This window comes from Doryrhamphus excisus, linkage group LG20 (assembly GCF_037039965.1).
Source record: "Doryrhamphus excisus strain RoL-2023G ecotype Guam linkage group LG20, RoL_Dexc_Guam_v1.1, whole genome shotgun sequence".
Classification (NCBI taxonomy): Eukaryota; Metazoa; Chordata; class Actinopteri; order Syngnathiformes; family Syngnathidae; genus Doryrhamphus; species Doryrhamphus excisus.
Genome location: NC_136376.1, coordinates 1,841,255 through 1,855,700, shown reverse-complemented (window position 1 = coordinate 1,855,700; position 14,446 = coordinate 1,841,255). Strand labels below are relative to the sequence as shown.

The window sequence follows — 14,446 nt, the reverse complement described above, 5'->3', positions numbered from 1 at the left end:
CAATTAAGCTCAATTCCAGCGCTAAAAAGATAAGCTTAATTTTCATCGTCCACCGCAGCGCCAGTCCTATAGCATCCATTACGTTTGAGTTGGTTAAGATTCTCCGTGAGCGCGCCGCAAATTGGTCCTCGGTGGAAAGGAGAGCAATTAAGACCGGGCCCCGTCTCGCTCCCTCTCTTTTACTTCTTAAATATCTACAGAAGTTTGTGCTCGTGTTTTGGCACGCACGGAGACAAAAGGAGCTTGTTTAATTGTTTTTTAATGGGATATCAAGTCGTCGCTGCCATTAGATGTTGGCAATGGAGGGCAAAGGGGGATAGAGAGAAAGAATGAACTGCAATTAGGTTTGATTAAAGCTATCCTTCTCAATAATCAGCTGTTCTGACAGGACAGGGGGGCCCTGGTGGCCGCCGAGATGGAGGAAGGTGTTGAGTGATATTAAGGCCAATGAAGGGGATATTAACATGGCTAATTAAAGCTCTTCCAAAGCCGGCGGAGGAGGCTCTCAGCGGACCGCGCTGGATGAAATCATCGGCTGAGGCAGCTATCAGTTGGAGGTGAGGGAGAGAAGTGCGGGACGGGGTGGGATTGTGTGTGCGGGGGGGGGTCGATTAGACAAAGGGGGCATTCGGACCCGAGTACGCTTCATTCGGTCAATGCCAACAATGGCGGGTCTTGGTCCAGGTGGACGCTACGCGGACCGTAAAGTCTTACAATGACAGCAAAAGCGAAATTCGCCTTCATCCGAGACATCGAATCGACCCCAATCAATCTGTCTTAGAGGACGCTAGACGCTAGTAGAGAAATACTTCACCCTACAATATACATAGTATACATTTATTATATATAAATACACATACAGTCAGTACTCGCTTCATCACAGTTCCAACCTCACCAACCTTTACTACAGCCTATTATTCATAAAAATATACACGTCTATTCAAGATATTTGTACTTATTTTCTAACCCGACTTAAGCATAAATAGCTAAGTTAACTAGTATTCTAGTATTTCGCAATAATAATAATAACATCCTAATAATAATAACAATAACAGCATTACTGCCACAACAAGCTACAACTCAACTATGACATCACTTCCTGTCCACCTCCCATTCTAAACACTCTTCAATGGCTTATATGTTCGCTTATATGTGCTATATTGGGTAACACATATGTAGAGGCGACTATAGGGGTGTTATTTCAAGTCTACAGGGCTCTAATAATGTCTTCCATCTGCTCCTCTATAAAGTAAACACTCTTCAATGGCTTATGTTCTCTGGTTATATGTGCTATATTGGGTAATACGGATGTAGAGGCGACTATAGGGGTGTTACTTCATGTCTAGAGGGCTCTAATAATGTCTCCCATTCTGCTCCCCTATAAAGTAAACACTCTTCAATGGCTTATGTTCACTGGTTAAAAGTGCTATATTGGGTAATATGGATGTAGAGGCAACTATAGGGGTGTTACTTCATGTCTAGAGGGCTCTAATAATGTCTCCCATTCTGCTCCCCTATAAAGTAAACTCTCTTCAATTGCTTATGTTCGCTGGTTATAAGTGCTATATTGGGTAATACGGATGTAGAGGCGACTATAGGGGTGTTATTTCATGTCTAGAGGGCTCTAATAATGTCTCCCATTCTGCTCCCCTATAAAGTAAACTCTCTTCAATTGCTTATGTTCGCTGGTTATAAGTGCTATATTGGGTAATACGGATGTAGAGGCGACTATAGGGGTGTTACTTCATGTCTAGAAGGCTCTAATAATGTCTCCCATTCTGCTCCCCTATAAAGTAAGCACTCTTCAATGGCTTATGTTCTCTGGTTATATGTGCTATATTGGGTAACACGGATGTAGAGACGACTATAGGGGTGTTATTTCATGTCTAGAGGGCTCTAATAATGTCTCCCATTCTGCTCCCCTATAAAGTAAACACTCTTCAATGCCTTATGTTCGGTGGTTTAAGTGCTATATTGGGTAATGCAGACGTAGAGGCGACTATAGGGGTGTTATTTCATGTCTAGAGGGCTCTAATAATGTTAAACGTATTTAGAAGGAGGATTCGCCTTTTTTTTATCTCGGTCGGGCCTGGAATCGTAATAAGGGATGACTACGGGGGAGTTTAACCTCTGCAGATATTTTGCTGCATGCTTTGAATGGGATAATGTAGCACCACCTGGTGGCCAGAAATTAGTGTTTTGAATAAATATACCAAAAATGGCATTTTATGTGGTTTTGAAAGGGAGATATTGAAGAAGAGATTTTGTGTATTATTAAATAAATGAATATTCCACCTCTGTTCAAATGAATTTAGATGGCAAATAAAAAGAAAATGTTCCCAGTATCTCTTAAAAATTATACTTTAGAAGCTTTATGTGAAATCTAACGTGGTTGAAAAATAGCAGAATATGAAAGCAAAGCTAAGCAAAGTATCTTTTTTAGGTTTTGGGTATCGAACGCAGCCCAAGACAAAGGCTCGCACACAGACATCAAGCCTCTCCGCCTGAGCAAACGAAGCGCTGACATCAGCTTTTATGTCTTGACTGCCAGTCACGCCGCCCCTGCAAATCAACATTAGAACAATCCTGCCCGTGCGCCTCGGTCTGTGGCAATTAATGCGTCTCTCCCGTCGTACCTCCATGCTCGCCCGCTGCCGAAGCTACTAATCATGCCATAATGATTTCTCTCCCTCTGGTCAAAGGGGAAATAGATTGTCTCTTTAGTAATGCAGCAGGCTCGGCGCCTTCCACTCCCTGGCTTCACACGCAAGCCGGTAATTGAGGAGAAAAAGGCCGACTTTGGCACTTTGACTGATTTGAGGGCTGCTAGACCCTCTTATCTTTACTCTGATCATTTTAGGCTGACACTCAAAGGAAGACCCATCGCCCTAATTCTAGCTCGCCCTCTTCTATCATCAAACGCACACACAAAAAAAAAAAAAAAAAAAAAAAACCCGGGGAGAGAGCGGGGAAAAACAAACAGACGAGGTGACGAGGGCTTCCTCTCATTTAAATGTCCGACTTAATTGCCGGGTCTCATGCATAAATGTCCGTCTCTTTGATTGGCTGACGAGGGCAAATACAGATAATGTAAGACGTCGAAGAAAGAAGAAGCGTTCTCACGCAGAGAGCGAACACGATACGCTGACAGATGGCCAAAGTATCCGTAACAGTCAGGTATTGACAAGGCTAAGCTCCCGCCGCTAATGACTAGCATGCAGTGTCCACAGCCGGCAGCCATGACAGTGAGGTCATCCGTTGCAGGGTGCTGGAGTATCGATCGCCGAGGGCCCCGCCCCGGTCCCAGCTGCCTCCCAGACTCAATGGGCCCCTGTTACAGGAGGAAGAGCTCCCCGACTACTCCTCCGCGCTACAATGTGCTGACACCGGATCTCCGCGCTGAGATAGTTGCGAGCGGGTCAATAGCGTATCGGATTTCCAAAACGCCGGGGTCTTAATGTCAAGCCTTCCTTTACCTACTGCTCCGGTTATTAGGAACTCCGCTGAACTGCGTTCAGATCCTTGTTGTGACAAGGAAGACAACGAAGCTCCGAGATCCTAATCTATGCGACCGTGTGGGCTCCGTAGACCCTGGGAGGCCGAGTCGAGTCACGCCGCCGTTTGCGTCCGGCGCCGCCTCCTGTTTTTCTGGAGCTAACCACAGCGCATTAACAATATTTGCTCTACCTCACATACAAGCGCCCGGGGAGCCGGCCCCCGAGCAGATGCTATCGCTTCTTTATCAGCGGACAAGTGCCTCGCTGTCCCACCTTATTGGCTTTGGGGACATTAACCCTTTCCGCGTCTACGCCGGAATTTATTGGATCCTTTCTTGTCGCTTCATTTTGTTGTTTTGTACTTTTTTTTTTTTACACGGAGGGGGTGTCACAAATAATTGATGCGCTTCCTGCTCGCCCTGTAGATGTAGCTGTGTCCCTCCATTCATCCCTCTTTACCCCCGCCTCCCCCCTCCACCCCCTTCCCTCTCTAATGGGCAGAGTGGCATTGACATTATTTCACTTGAGGATCCCTCATTCTGTCAATCCCTCTTCATTTACTCCATGGCTGCAGGACTCATTATGGGAGCTGCTCTCTCTCTCTCTCGCTCGCTCGCTCACTCGCTCGCTCGTCTACTTTCACTCATCCTTCTCACCTCCTGTTTCTGTCTCTCTCCGGACACTGTTAGTCTCTTACTTAAGAGAATGGCTCGTCTTCACAAATGGCTTCACGTCAAGGCCTACTCCTTGCAGGCTTCAGCGCAGGTTGACTGTCACAGATTAGACCAAAGACTGCTGCTAAATATCCATCACGGGCCTAACGCCGGACTCGGGATTGTTGCTGTCATGTATGTGTGTATGTGCCCCCCCCCACCCCCCACTCGTACACCGAACACTGCATGTTTTAGCCCCGAGCTCTCTCTCTCCCCCCCCGACCCCCTTCGCATGGCGATGCTGCCGAGGCTGTGTACTGTTGCACGCCGCTCTTTGTTTTACTCGGCTTCTCTTGACGCCACCGCTTTGAACACAATGTAATAGGACAAAGAAACATAAATAATTCCGCGTGATTCACTCTCCCGGAGTAGTAGTGTGGGGGGCGGGGAGGGGACGGGGGGGCGGGATCCTCGGCGGCCATTGATACAACATAATATTCAGGAATGTTGATGCACAAATAGAGCATGTCGATGGGTGAGAGTCAATAGATCAGCTGTCAGACCTTTCATGCAAACTTCACGGGAATGTTTGGGGGGGGGGGGCCCAAAATGGAGAATAATCCTATTTTAGGTCGGTTAGGTTTGGCCAACCCCCTTTGGAAAGGTTCCACATAATCCTGATCATTCAAATAAAAATATGTCATAGCTATGGTAGTTATGAGGCAAAATATATGTAGCATAAAAGTTTTTAAAATATGACTTTTTTGAAATATTATTATTTTTTATAATACATATATTTTTATGTATCTATATATTTTTACAAAAGTGTTCAAATGTGGGTCACATTTACAAATCAATTATTTGATTTCAATATTTCTTTTTATGCTTCGTTTGAAAATTATATAAAAGATATTTTATAAAGTATAGTAGTAAATTACCTATCAATTGTAATTTTTTTGGTGTAAAAATATTTTTTTTCCTGTGCAAAAACTTTTGATGTTTTTTGTCAACATTTACAAATTGTCAATTTTTTGACAATTTTGTCAAATTTGTCACTACAACTGTAATGACAAATTGCCGATCAATTGTGATTTTTATTTTTTATTTTTATTTCTGTGGAAAACATTTTTTTAAAATAACAAATGCATTTAACCAATGCATTTTTTTCTGAAAAATATATTTTTTAATTTAACTCAAAAAATATATTTCATTAAAATTGAAAAAAATGACAGCTCAATTGATATTTTTCAAATATTTTGTTTAGATTGATTTGATAAAAATGGGCCAAAATGACCAATCTATGTTGATGTTTTTTTTTCCATTATGTAAAATATCAATTTTCTGCGTTGACGCAGCTTAACTTTTATGCGGCTCGTCTCCATCACACAGCAAACTAGCTCATATTGCCTCAGCAGCTCCCCTGCTGGCTGCCATCCCACAGTGCAGCCACGGTTTACGTAATGAATGGAATCAATCGATGGAATCCATCAATTGTCCACATATTCCAGGCATTTAAAAAAAATCCCAGCTAAAGTTTTTTGGAGAGTTTTTTTTTTTTTTTTTTTTTGCGCCAGGGGCAGCAAATACGGCGCTTTTGATTAGCGGTCAGCAGTGGAGTTTGAGGCCCGAAGGAAATACCAGTCAGCACCTCCCTGCACTTGATAAGCACGTTTTAGTTAGTCATAGTACTTAGTTGTGTTACAGTACAGCAGCTGTCCAGTCAGCAGCATGGGTATGCGTAGTTATTTTGGCTCCAGATGTAGTAGTAATAGTCGTAGTAGTAGTAGTAGTAGTAGTAGTAGTGGCGGTATTTGCACTCCAGTCCTGCGACTTAGTGCTTTTTTTTTTTTTTTTTTTGCTGCGGTGCATCCATGCATGCCCAAACGACATCATATTATTACTAATGTATAATACATACATCCAAAGTGGCTGTCAGGACTGGTCAGCCATCATAAAACATGAGGCAGCCACTCTGACATCGCCGCCACATTTAACGCAGAAGAGAGCGAGAGAGCGAAAACACACAGAGAACGTGGACTGTCATGTCGGCGAGTGGGAGTGGGAGTGGGAGCGAGAGGGGGGGGGTGATAGAGACAGAAAGACAGCGAGCGGGTCGGTGCTTAAAGCTAACAGGTAACCTTTCTGTGCACCTAGGACAAAGGCAGGAGGCGGGGCGATGGCGGGTTGGTGGGGGGGGGGGGGGAGAAAATGTCAAATTAAGAGAGGCCAGGCAGAGAGACGTGGCTGCCATATTTGTGTGAAAGCCCAGTGCTGTTGGCAGCAGAGATGGCTGCTTTCTGATTCATCTGGGGCCGTATGGCAAAGCTTTGTCAGTCTGTGCGAGGTATAAATAATTCAGGGTGAGAGATGGCAATTACAGGGCCCTGCACAACCAAAATGAATATTTTATAAGGACTAAAACTGCCCTGGAATGAATCACACACATGGAGTCACACACACAGCGGCAGCACGTCACACAACATGGAAGCGAGCGTGCGTACGTATATAAATGTGGAATTCTTGCCACTGTTATATCATCTGCGTTAATGATTTTTAATATGCTTTCATGGCGGGAGGAATTTTTTCCGCGTGTAAGGAAAATGTTTCGCCGCCCGCCACAAATATGTTTATTTTTTATTTTTTGTGTGTGTTTGTGTTCGGGCCTTTGCAAAATTAATTAGCAACAAAATGAAAGCGCAAAATCTTGTCGATATATGGTAAAGATCAGCATAAAGGAAGTCTCCTGAGACAAGCAGCCTTTACTTTTGACCCTGTAAATATGGTCTTTGTGTGTGTGAGTGTGGTGATGGTGGTGTGTATGGTGGGGGGGGGCTGCTAAATGCTAATGGCAAAAGATTAAACCCGCAAGCCGCCTGGAGCATTTTCCTCCAAAGGGTTTTTGTCTGTCAGGTTTCCTGTCCACACACACACACACACACACACACAGAGAAAGGAAAAAAAAGTGTCTTTATAATGCAGACACAAAAAATAACATTGTTCCTCAGGTCCGGAGGAGCGCCACGACTTGCTTGAATGGCCATTGTGTGCGCCTCGTAATGATACCTTAGCTTTTGTGCGAGTGGGGGCCAGGTAGGGTTGTGACATCAGCGTCACACAAGTGCCTCTCTGTGCCCCGTGTTTGGGGAAGGATCTGGTCTACGGTGGGAAAAAAGGCCACGGATGATGATAAACATGAGCCGCTTTTGTAGCCGCTTAGACTTCCAGTCTGATCTCCGTCAATAATGACGACCGTCCCTTAAATTGACGACGCTGTTACAAATACGTGGACTCAATTCGGTCTATGGTGTGGAAAAGCATTGATGATTAAACAGGCGGCACGGTGGTCGAGTGGTTAGCGCAGAGACCTCGCAGCTAGAAAACCAGGGTTCAATTCCACCCTCTGAGTTTGCATGTTCTCATGCGTGGGTTTTCTCCAGGTACTCCGGTTTCCTCCCACATTCCAAAAAAATTATTAAGTAAAAATGTAACTATACTGATATCAGACTCGGTTGCACGGCGGTCGAGTGGTTAGCGCGCAGACCTCACAGCTAGAAAACCAGGGTTCAATTCCACCCTCTGTGTGGAGTTTGCATGTTCTCATGCGTGGGTTTTCTCCGGGTATTCCGGTTTCCTCCCACATTCCAAAAAATTATTAAGTAAAAATGTAACTATACTGATATCAGACTCGGTTGCACGGCGGTCGAGTGGTTAGCGCGCAGACCTCACAGCTAGAAAACCAGGGTTCAATTCCACCCTTTGTGTGGAGTTTGCATGTTCTCATGCGTGGGTTTTCTCCGGGTACTCCGGTTTCCTCCCACATTCCAAAAAAATTCTTAAGCAAAAATGTAACTATACTGATATCAGACTCGGTTGCACGGCGGCCGAGTGGTTAGCACGCAGACCTCACAGCTAGAAAACCAGGGTTCAATTCCACCCTCTGTGTGGAGTTTGCATGTTCTCATGCGTGGGTTTTCTCCGGGTATTCCGGTTTCCTCCCACATTCCAAAAAATTATTAAGTAAAAATGTAACTACTATACTGACATCAGACTCGGTTGCACGGCAGTCGAGTGGTTAGCACGCAGACCTCACAGTTCAATTCAATTCCACCCTCGACCATCTCGGTGTGGAGTTTGCATGTGCTCATGCATGGGTTTTCTCCGGGTACTCCGGTTTCCTCCCACATTCCAAAAAATTATTAAGTAAAAATGTAACTATACTGATATCAGACTCGGTTGCACGGCGGTCGAGTGGTTAACGCGCAGACCTCACAGCTAGAAAACCAGGGTTCAATTCCACCCTCTGTGTGGAGTTTGCATGTTCTCATGCGTGGGTTTTCTCCGGGTACGCAAAAAACAAAACAAGTTGCCGTCGGCCAACAACATCAGCAAACTCAACTGCGGGTCATTTTGCGGAATATTGAATAACTTGATGACGGGAGAGAAGACGAGCGGTCCCCGGTTTATTGTACATTCGTTTATTTAAGACTCCGACCACACAACGACGTGGATCATCAGGTATATTCCGATCGGAACGTTTTCCAACATTCGTACTCATACGACCGTTTAATTCCAACTGTGTGTTCGGTTACTTCTTACCGAGTTTTGTGACCTAGTTTGCAAGGCACTATCATTCAAGACTCATCGTATAATCCACCCAGTCTGGGGGTCCCTAAACCCCCAAAAGTATAAAATCCGACTTACATTATATTACATTATGCATTTGTTGCAGTTTTGTTTCATGAAAATTGCTTTAAATGTTCCGACGTTTTTTTCACAAAGCCCTACAAGTCAGGGGTTCTCAAACTAAGTACCGCGTTTCTCGTGGTGTACAAGGTTAAGTTAAACTGTAATATTTGATTTTCTTTCAGATTTTTAACTGTATTTTATTTATTTCATTGTATTTAATGCATTAATCTTATTGAATAAACATACTGTAGGAGTTAACTCAGTCAGCAATAGATGACATAAGAGCAAGAGAGGTTTTTTTTTTTTTTTTTTTTTTTTGGAGGGGTGCAGGGGAGCGGGAATGTTTTATTTGTCAGTCCAAAGGGAAGACGGCAAAGCCTCGGAGGGAGGAGAGACCCCAAGCATGAAGGCGCAAGACGGCATGTGTTGCAGAAAGTGACAGGCAGGCAAATGCTCAGAGAAGGCTGCTTCCTTCCTGTTAGCGATACAGCTAGCTCGCTGTGAAGGCGCCTTGACAAAGCCGTAGCGCGGCGTGTCTCGCCCCGTTTGTGACTTTTCAAAGAGTGTGATTTGCAAATCACATGAGTCTGTGGGCATAGACCGGGCATGTAAGTGCGGTGGATAAAAGCCCCCACCTCCCTCTCCCCGCCCGCTCCGCCGAGGGAAACCCTCACTTGTCAGGCCGCTTCTTTGTCAGGAAGCTGACACATAAATAGACAACGTTTTGCCACTCGCTCCTCCTGCCTGGCGTACACACGGAGCCACGCGTCTGCTTTCACATCCAGGTCGGGTGGCTCGAAGGGGAGGAAGTTGTTGAAAGACACCCCGCCGCTGAAAATATTGCGGGCCACTTCACGCCGCCTCTAACGACAAACAATGGGGGTGGATGTGTAACCAGATAAAGCGACAACAACAACAAAAAAAAAATGACAGCGGGCTGGAAGCGTCACTGCAGGGCCTATTTTTCATGCAAATGACAACTAATGAGCTTCCTGAAATCTGACTAATTATATCAAAGTGATTTCTTTAATTAGTTTGTAATAACTGCACACGCTAGCATCATAGTAAACAGATTAAGCTATAAGAAGCTTGCAATTTGTCATACTTTGTACGAGATGCCGCTAACGTTGCTTCTCCTGACCCGCCAGCACGCATCGTATGCGTTGTTCATACTCGCCGTTTTTAAACACGGTTGCGTTTTTACCAGTTTCGGTTTTGAGTTCACACCTGGACTAGGCTCCGACGCTACATCGGCTTCAAAAAGCGTCAATGGTATTATAAAATCCGTTCAAAATCATCTTTATTTCTCAATAATTTATGACACGTTCTACACACCTTCTGACGAAACATCGGCGTAAAGGTCTAAATTTTACCTGCTGCACTCAAAACCTTTTTGCAGTGGTCAATAACCACCACATCGTTTAAAAAAACTAACAAAAAATAAAATAAACGCAGAGCTGAATTACCTGTCATTCATCTTTCTTTCAATAAAATAATATTGAATAAAAAATAAATAAAAAATATTAAATATTATAATAAAATATTGTGATTAATCTAAAATTGTGATTAATTTAATTACACATTTTGGCAGCCCAAGTAAAAATCTAACAACCACAATAGTGGCAAATAAAAACTTGAACTCAAACCATGCATGTCGGTGATAACAGTCATTTAAAACCACATCGTTTCAAAACAAACAAAAAAAATAAACGCAGAGCTGAATTACCTGTCATTCATCTTTCTTTCAATAAAATAATATTGAATAAAAAATAAATAAAAAAATATTAAATATTAGAATAAAATATTGTGATTAATCTAAAATTGTGATTAATCTAATTACACATTTTGACAGCCCAAGTAAAAATCTAACAACCACAATAGTGGCAAATAGAAACTTGAACTCAAACCATGCATGTCGGTGATAACAGTCATGATGATTGGACACCACATTCATTCATTTTCTACCGCTTATCCTCACAAGGGTCGCAGGAGTGCTGGAGCCTATCCCAGCTGTCTTCGGGCGAGTCAAAATGGTATTACAAATAATTAATAATAATCACAACACACCTTGACACTCCTATTATTCTTTGTTTACATCATATTGCTAACCACTGCAGGGATATAAGAGACACAGCCGTCGCTAGCATAGCAAGCTATCAAGCTAACATGTTAGCCTCGCCAAATTATTCATTCTTAAGACTTAACTTAAGAAAGTGTGTCAAACTGAGTGAGTAAGAAGAACAAAGTAAGAACTTCCAAAAACTTCCACATGGAATGGGAGAACTTTGTCATGGTGTCATGGCGGACATCATGATCAGGTATCATGGAGTCAGCCATGACTAAGCCATGGCTAAAGTAATCCAATGTAATGACCATCCATCCATCATTTTTTTTCCAGGTCCACCCTGGACTGGTGGCCAGCCAATCACAGGGCACATATAGACAAACAACCATTCACACTCACATTCATACCTATGGACAATTTGGAGTGGCCGTGCGTTTATTTGCACATGTTGGCGTTAAAAGCGCCATTTAGTGAGGGACGACGTGACCTTTTTACAACATTTTTACAACAATGTCAATTTTTCATTACGGAGCTCTAGATGCAAAATGTTTGGACACTGTTGTATAAATAAGAACTCCAGCTAGCGCAGCCATGCCATGCCGAGGCATAATCCTCGCCTGAGCCACAGCAATCTGTGAGGGAAATGGTGCAGCGCAAAGTTGGCAGGTCTGATTCTCCAAGTGCGGCCGTTTAGAGAAGAAATGTGCGATACAAACACACCAAAGTGAAACTAAAACAGAATACACACAGGAAGTTTACAAGTTAGACGCGTCGTTTTTGGAGGGACCGTGTACTGTCTACTATTATGTCTACTATATTGGGTGTTGGGCAGTGGCGTCATTAAGCCTATTTTAGGGGGGGGGGGGGCTTCTTAAGCCCCCTAAATAATTTGATATTTTTTATTGATTTTATTTTATTGATTTTTTTTTGTTACAAAAAAATCTCTGGCATTTTAGGGGATTTCTTAAGCCCCCCCTAAATAATTTGATATTTTTTTTATTGATTTTTTTTTACAAAAAAATCTCTGACATTTTAGGGGGTTTCTTAAGCCCCCCTAAATAATTGGATATTTTTTTTATTGATTTTTTTTTTTACAAAAAAATCTCTGACATTTTAGGGGATTTCTTAAGCCCCCCTAAATAATTTGATATTTTTGTATTGTTTTTTTTTACAAAAAAATCTCTGACATTTTAGGGGGGTTCTTAAGCCCCCCTTGATAATTTGATATTTTTATTGATTGTTTTTTACAAAAAAATCTCATTTATTATTTAAATTATTAATTATTATATCTACTATTATGTCTACTATATTGGGTGTTAGGCAGTGGCATCATTAAGCCTATTTTAGGGGGGGCTTCAGACCCCCCTAAAATGTTCTTAAGCCCTCTAAATAATTTGATATTTTTTATTGATTTTTTTTTTTTTACTAAAAAATCTCTGGCAAATCTCTGACATTTTAAGTTGTTTCTTAAGCCACCCTAAATAATTTGATATTTTTTTATAGATTTTTTTTCTAAAAAAAATCTCTGACATTTTAGGGGGTGTCTTTTTTTTTTTTTTTTATTAATTTTTTTTTCCCAAAAAAATCTCTGACAAATTTTTGTATTATAGGGCAAAAGCAGGCTAATAAGCAAGCCTATTTTAAAAAACGGCCTAAACTAAAGCAGAATCCACACAGGAAGTTTACAAGTTATATGCGTCGTTTTTGCGTCATCTTGCTAACAAACAAAAATGTCCTTTGTTTGGCGACCGTGTTTTTTCCGACATGTGGAATTGTACAAATGTAAATGTGATGTTCTTTAAAGCAACACCGCTAAGAATGAATCGCGTCCACGGTCCAACCAGCAGAGGCACCGTTGACGCAGTTTAACGAAGAAATGGCGGCATTATTTAGAAACAGGAGCTCAGAACAACACATTTAAAAAATAACAAATGTACATTGAATTTCCCATTACCGCATAGTGAAATCTAAAGTCATCTTTGAGGATAACTCGATCAGAAATGTTGCACTTCCCCGCCGCCGCTCGCCTCACCTCTAATCCCGAGCCCCTTAAGAGTAAAAACATCTAATACACTGGCGGTCACAAGAGAACACGGGCGCGATTACGATCTTTCTGATACCCTCAATCTACACCCAGATGGATTAAACATTCAATTTGTTAGGCGCCGGACCACCGCCCAGGTTGGGCACTTACCATACAAATGGAAAACACGCTAGTAATCTATTAGCCCGCCTAGCCCCGACACTGTATTATGTTGTATTTGTATTATATTTACTTGAGGGAAATTAGGATTCAAGTCATATTTATCTTGCAGTGGAAATGTGTGTCTAAATGGAAATCACCTATAGCGTGCGGCCGGATGCAGAGCCATACTAATGTGATCCATGAACCGTGCGATTTAGTCACCCTCTATGGATGCACCGTGGGCTCATTCTACATATCAAACATGCTCTCCCCCTGTTCCAGCCCCCCCACGCCCGGAGCCCCCGATGCTGTTTGATAATTATTATGCTCACATTACAACACAAGACCTTGCCTGTGGAGCGCCCCGCCTCTCCCCTCCCTTTCCCCTCCCCTCCCTGCCCGCCTCGTGCACGCCGCTTGTCATATACAGTAGTAAACAGCTTCCCAGTAAGCTGTTTGCACTTGACTGCCCGCTCTAGGAAATAAAAACAAAGAGCAAATTGGGGGTTTTGCGTCTGAGTGAATAAATAAGGTTGTTTTACTCACAGAATGCATTACCTTTTTAAAGCCTAATGCGCCCGAGCCTTTTCATTTGACAAACAAAGCCCAAATTAGGAATTAAAAACATTGGTATTTAGATAACGGCATTAGCGCGTAGAGAAGAGAGGCGTGCGGGGAGAAAAAAAAAAAAAAAACAACTTGGACGCCATCCACGTCGTTGCCATGCTTCCATTGTTACGTTAAATTGCAATATTAATCCCGGCTCAAGGCAAGCTACTGTAGCTTTTTTATACGACGCACTTGAATTATGCTATTGAAGTAATTGATAGTGATTCAGTCATTGAAGGTACTAATCCCATGATTCAGTTCATCTCTCGCCGTGCCATTTAGCTCCAGATGTTTAGAGTTTGGGGGTAATCAATAAAGAGGGAATAAAGATTGGCACTCACAATACTCCCCTTGACAAGCTCCAGCCGAATGTTTGTCAAGCAAATTAAACACACTTAGACTTTTCACCTGCTCCTGCGACGGCGCCACATATGGCCGCCAAGTTAAAAATAAGAAAGTGTGCATACATTACCATGCATAATGCACAACTCCCTCCATTTAATATGCAAATTCTGTAAAATATTACTGAATACCTTCTGTTCGGAATGAATAAATTTGAATTGCAATTAGAATAATCTTGTATAATTAATGAAAACTGTCAATTTTGGTTCCCTGGTAATTTGATTAGCATGTTGATAGGACACTTATCAAGTTCAGTAAACTGTTAGATTAGGAAGATGGGGAAAAATACAAGCGGAGAGAGAGCTTCTAAAGGAGATTTTTTTTTTTTTGGCTGACATTTTCTCCCTGG

The 14,446-nt window shown here is 42.5% G+C and overlaps 1 protein-coding gene and 1 long non-coding RNA gene across 7 annotated transcripts in view; both read right to left on the bottom strand.

The window, feature by feature from the left end:
• Positions 1-14,446, bottom strand: part of LOC131107791 (transcription factor COE3) — a 115,255-nt gene that overhangs the window by 49,590 nt on the left and 51,219 nt on the right. The gene's annotated exons all lie outside the window — the stretch shown is intronic.
• Positions 5,952-10,407, bottom strand: LOC144894478 (uncharacterized). Its single transcript, XR_013625093.1, has 2 exons — positions 7,692-10,407; positions 5,952-7,515 (listed from the first exon to the last, which is right to left on the bottom strand). It is a non-coding gene; the product is annotated as an uncharacterized LOC144894478 (long non-coding RNA).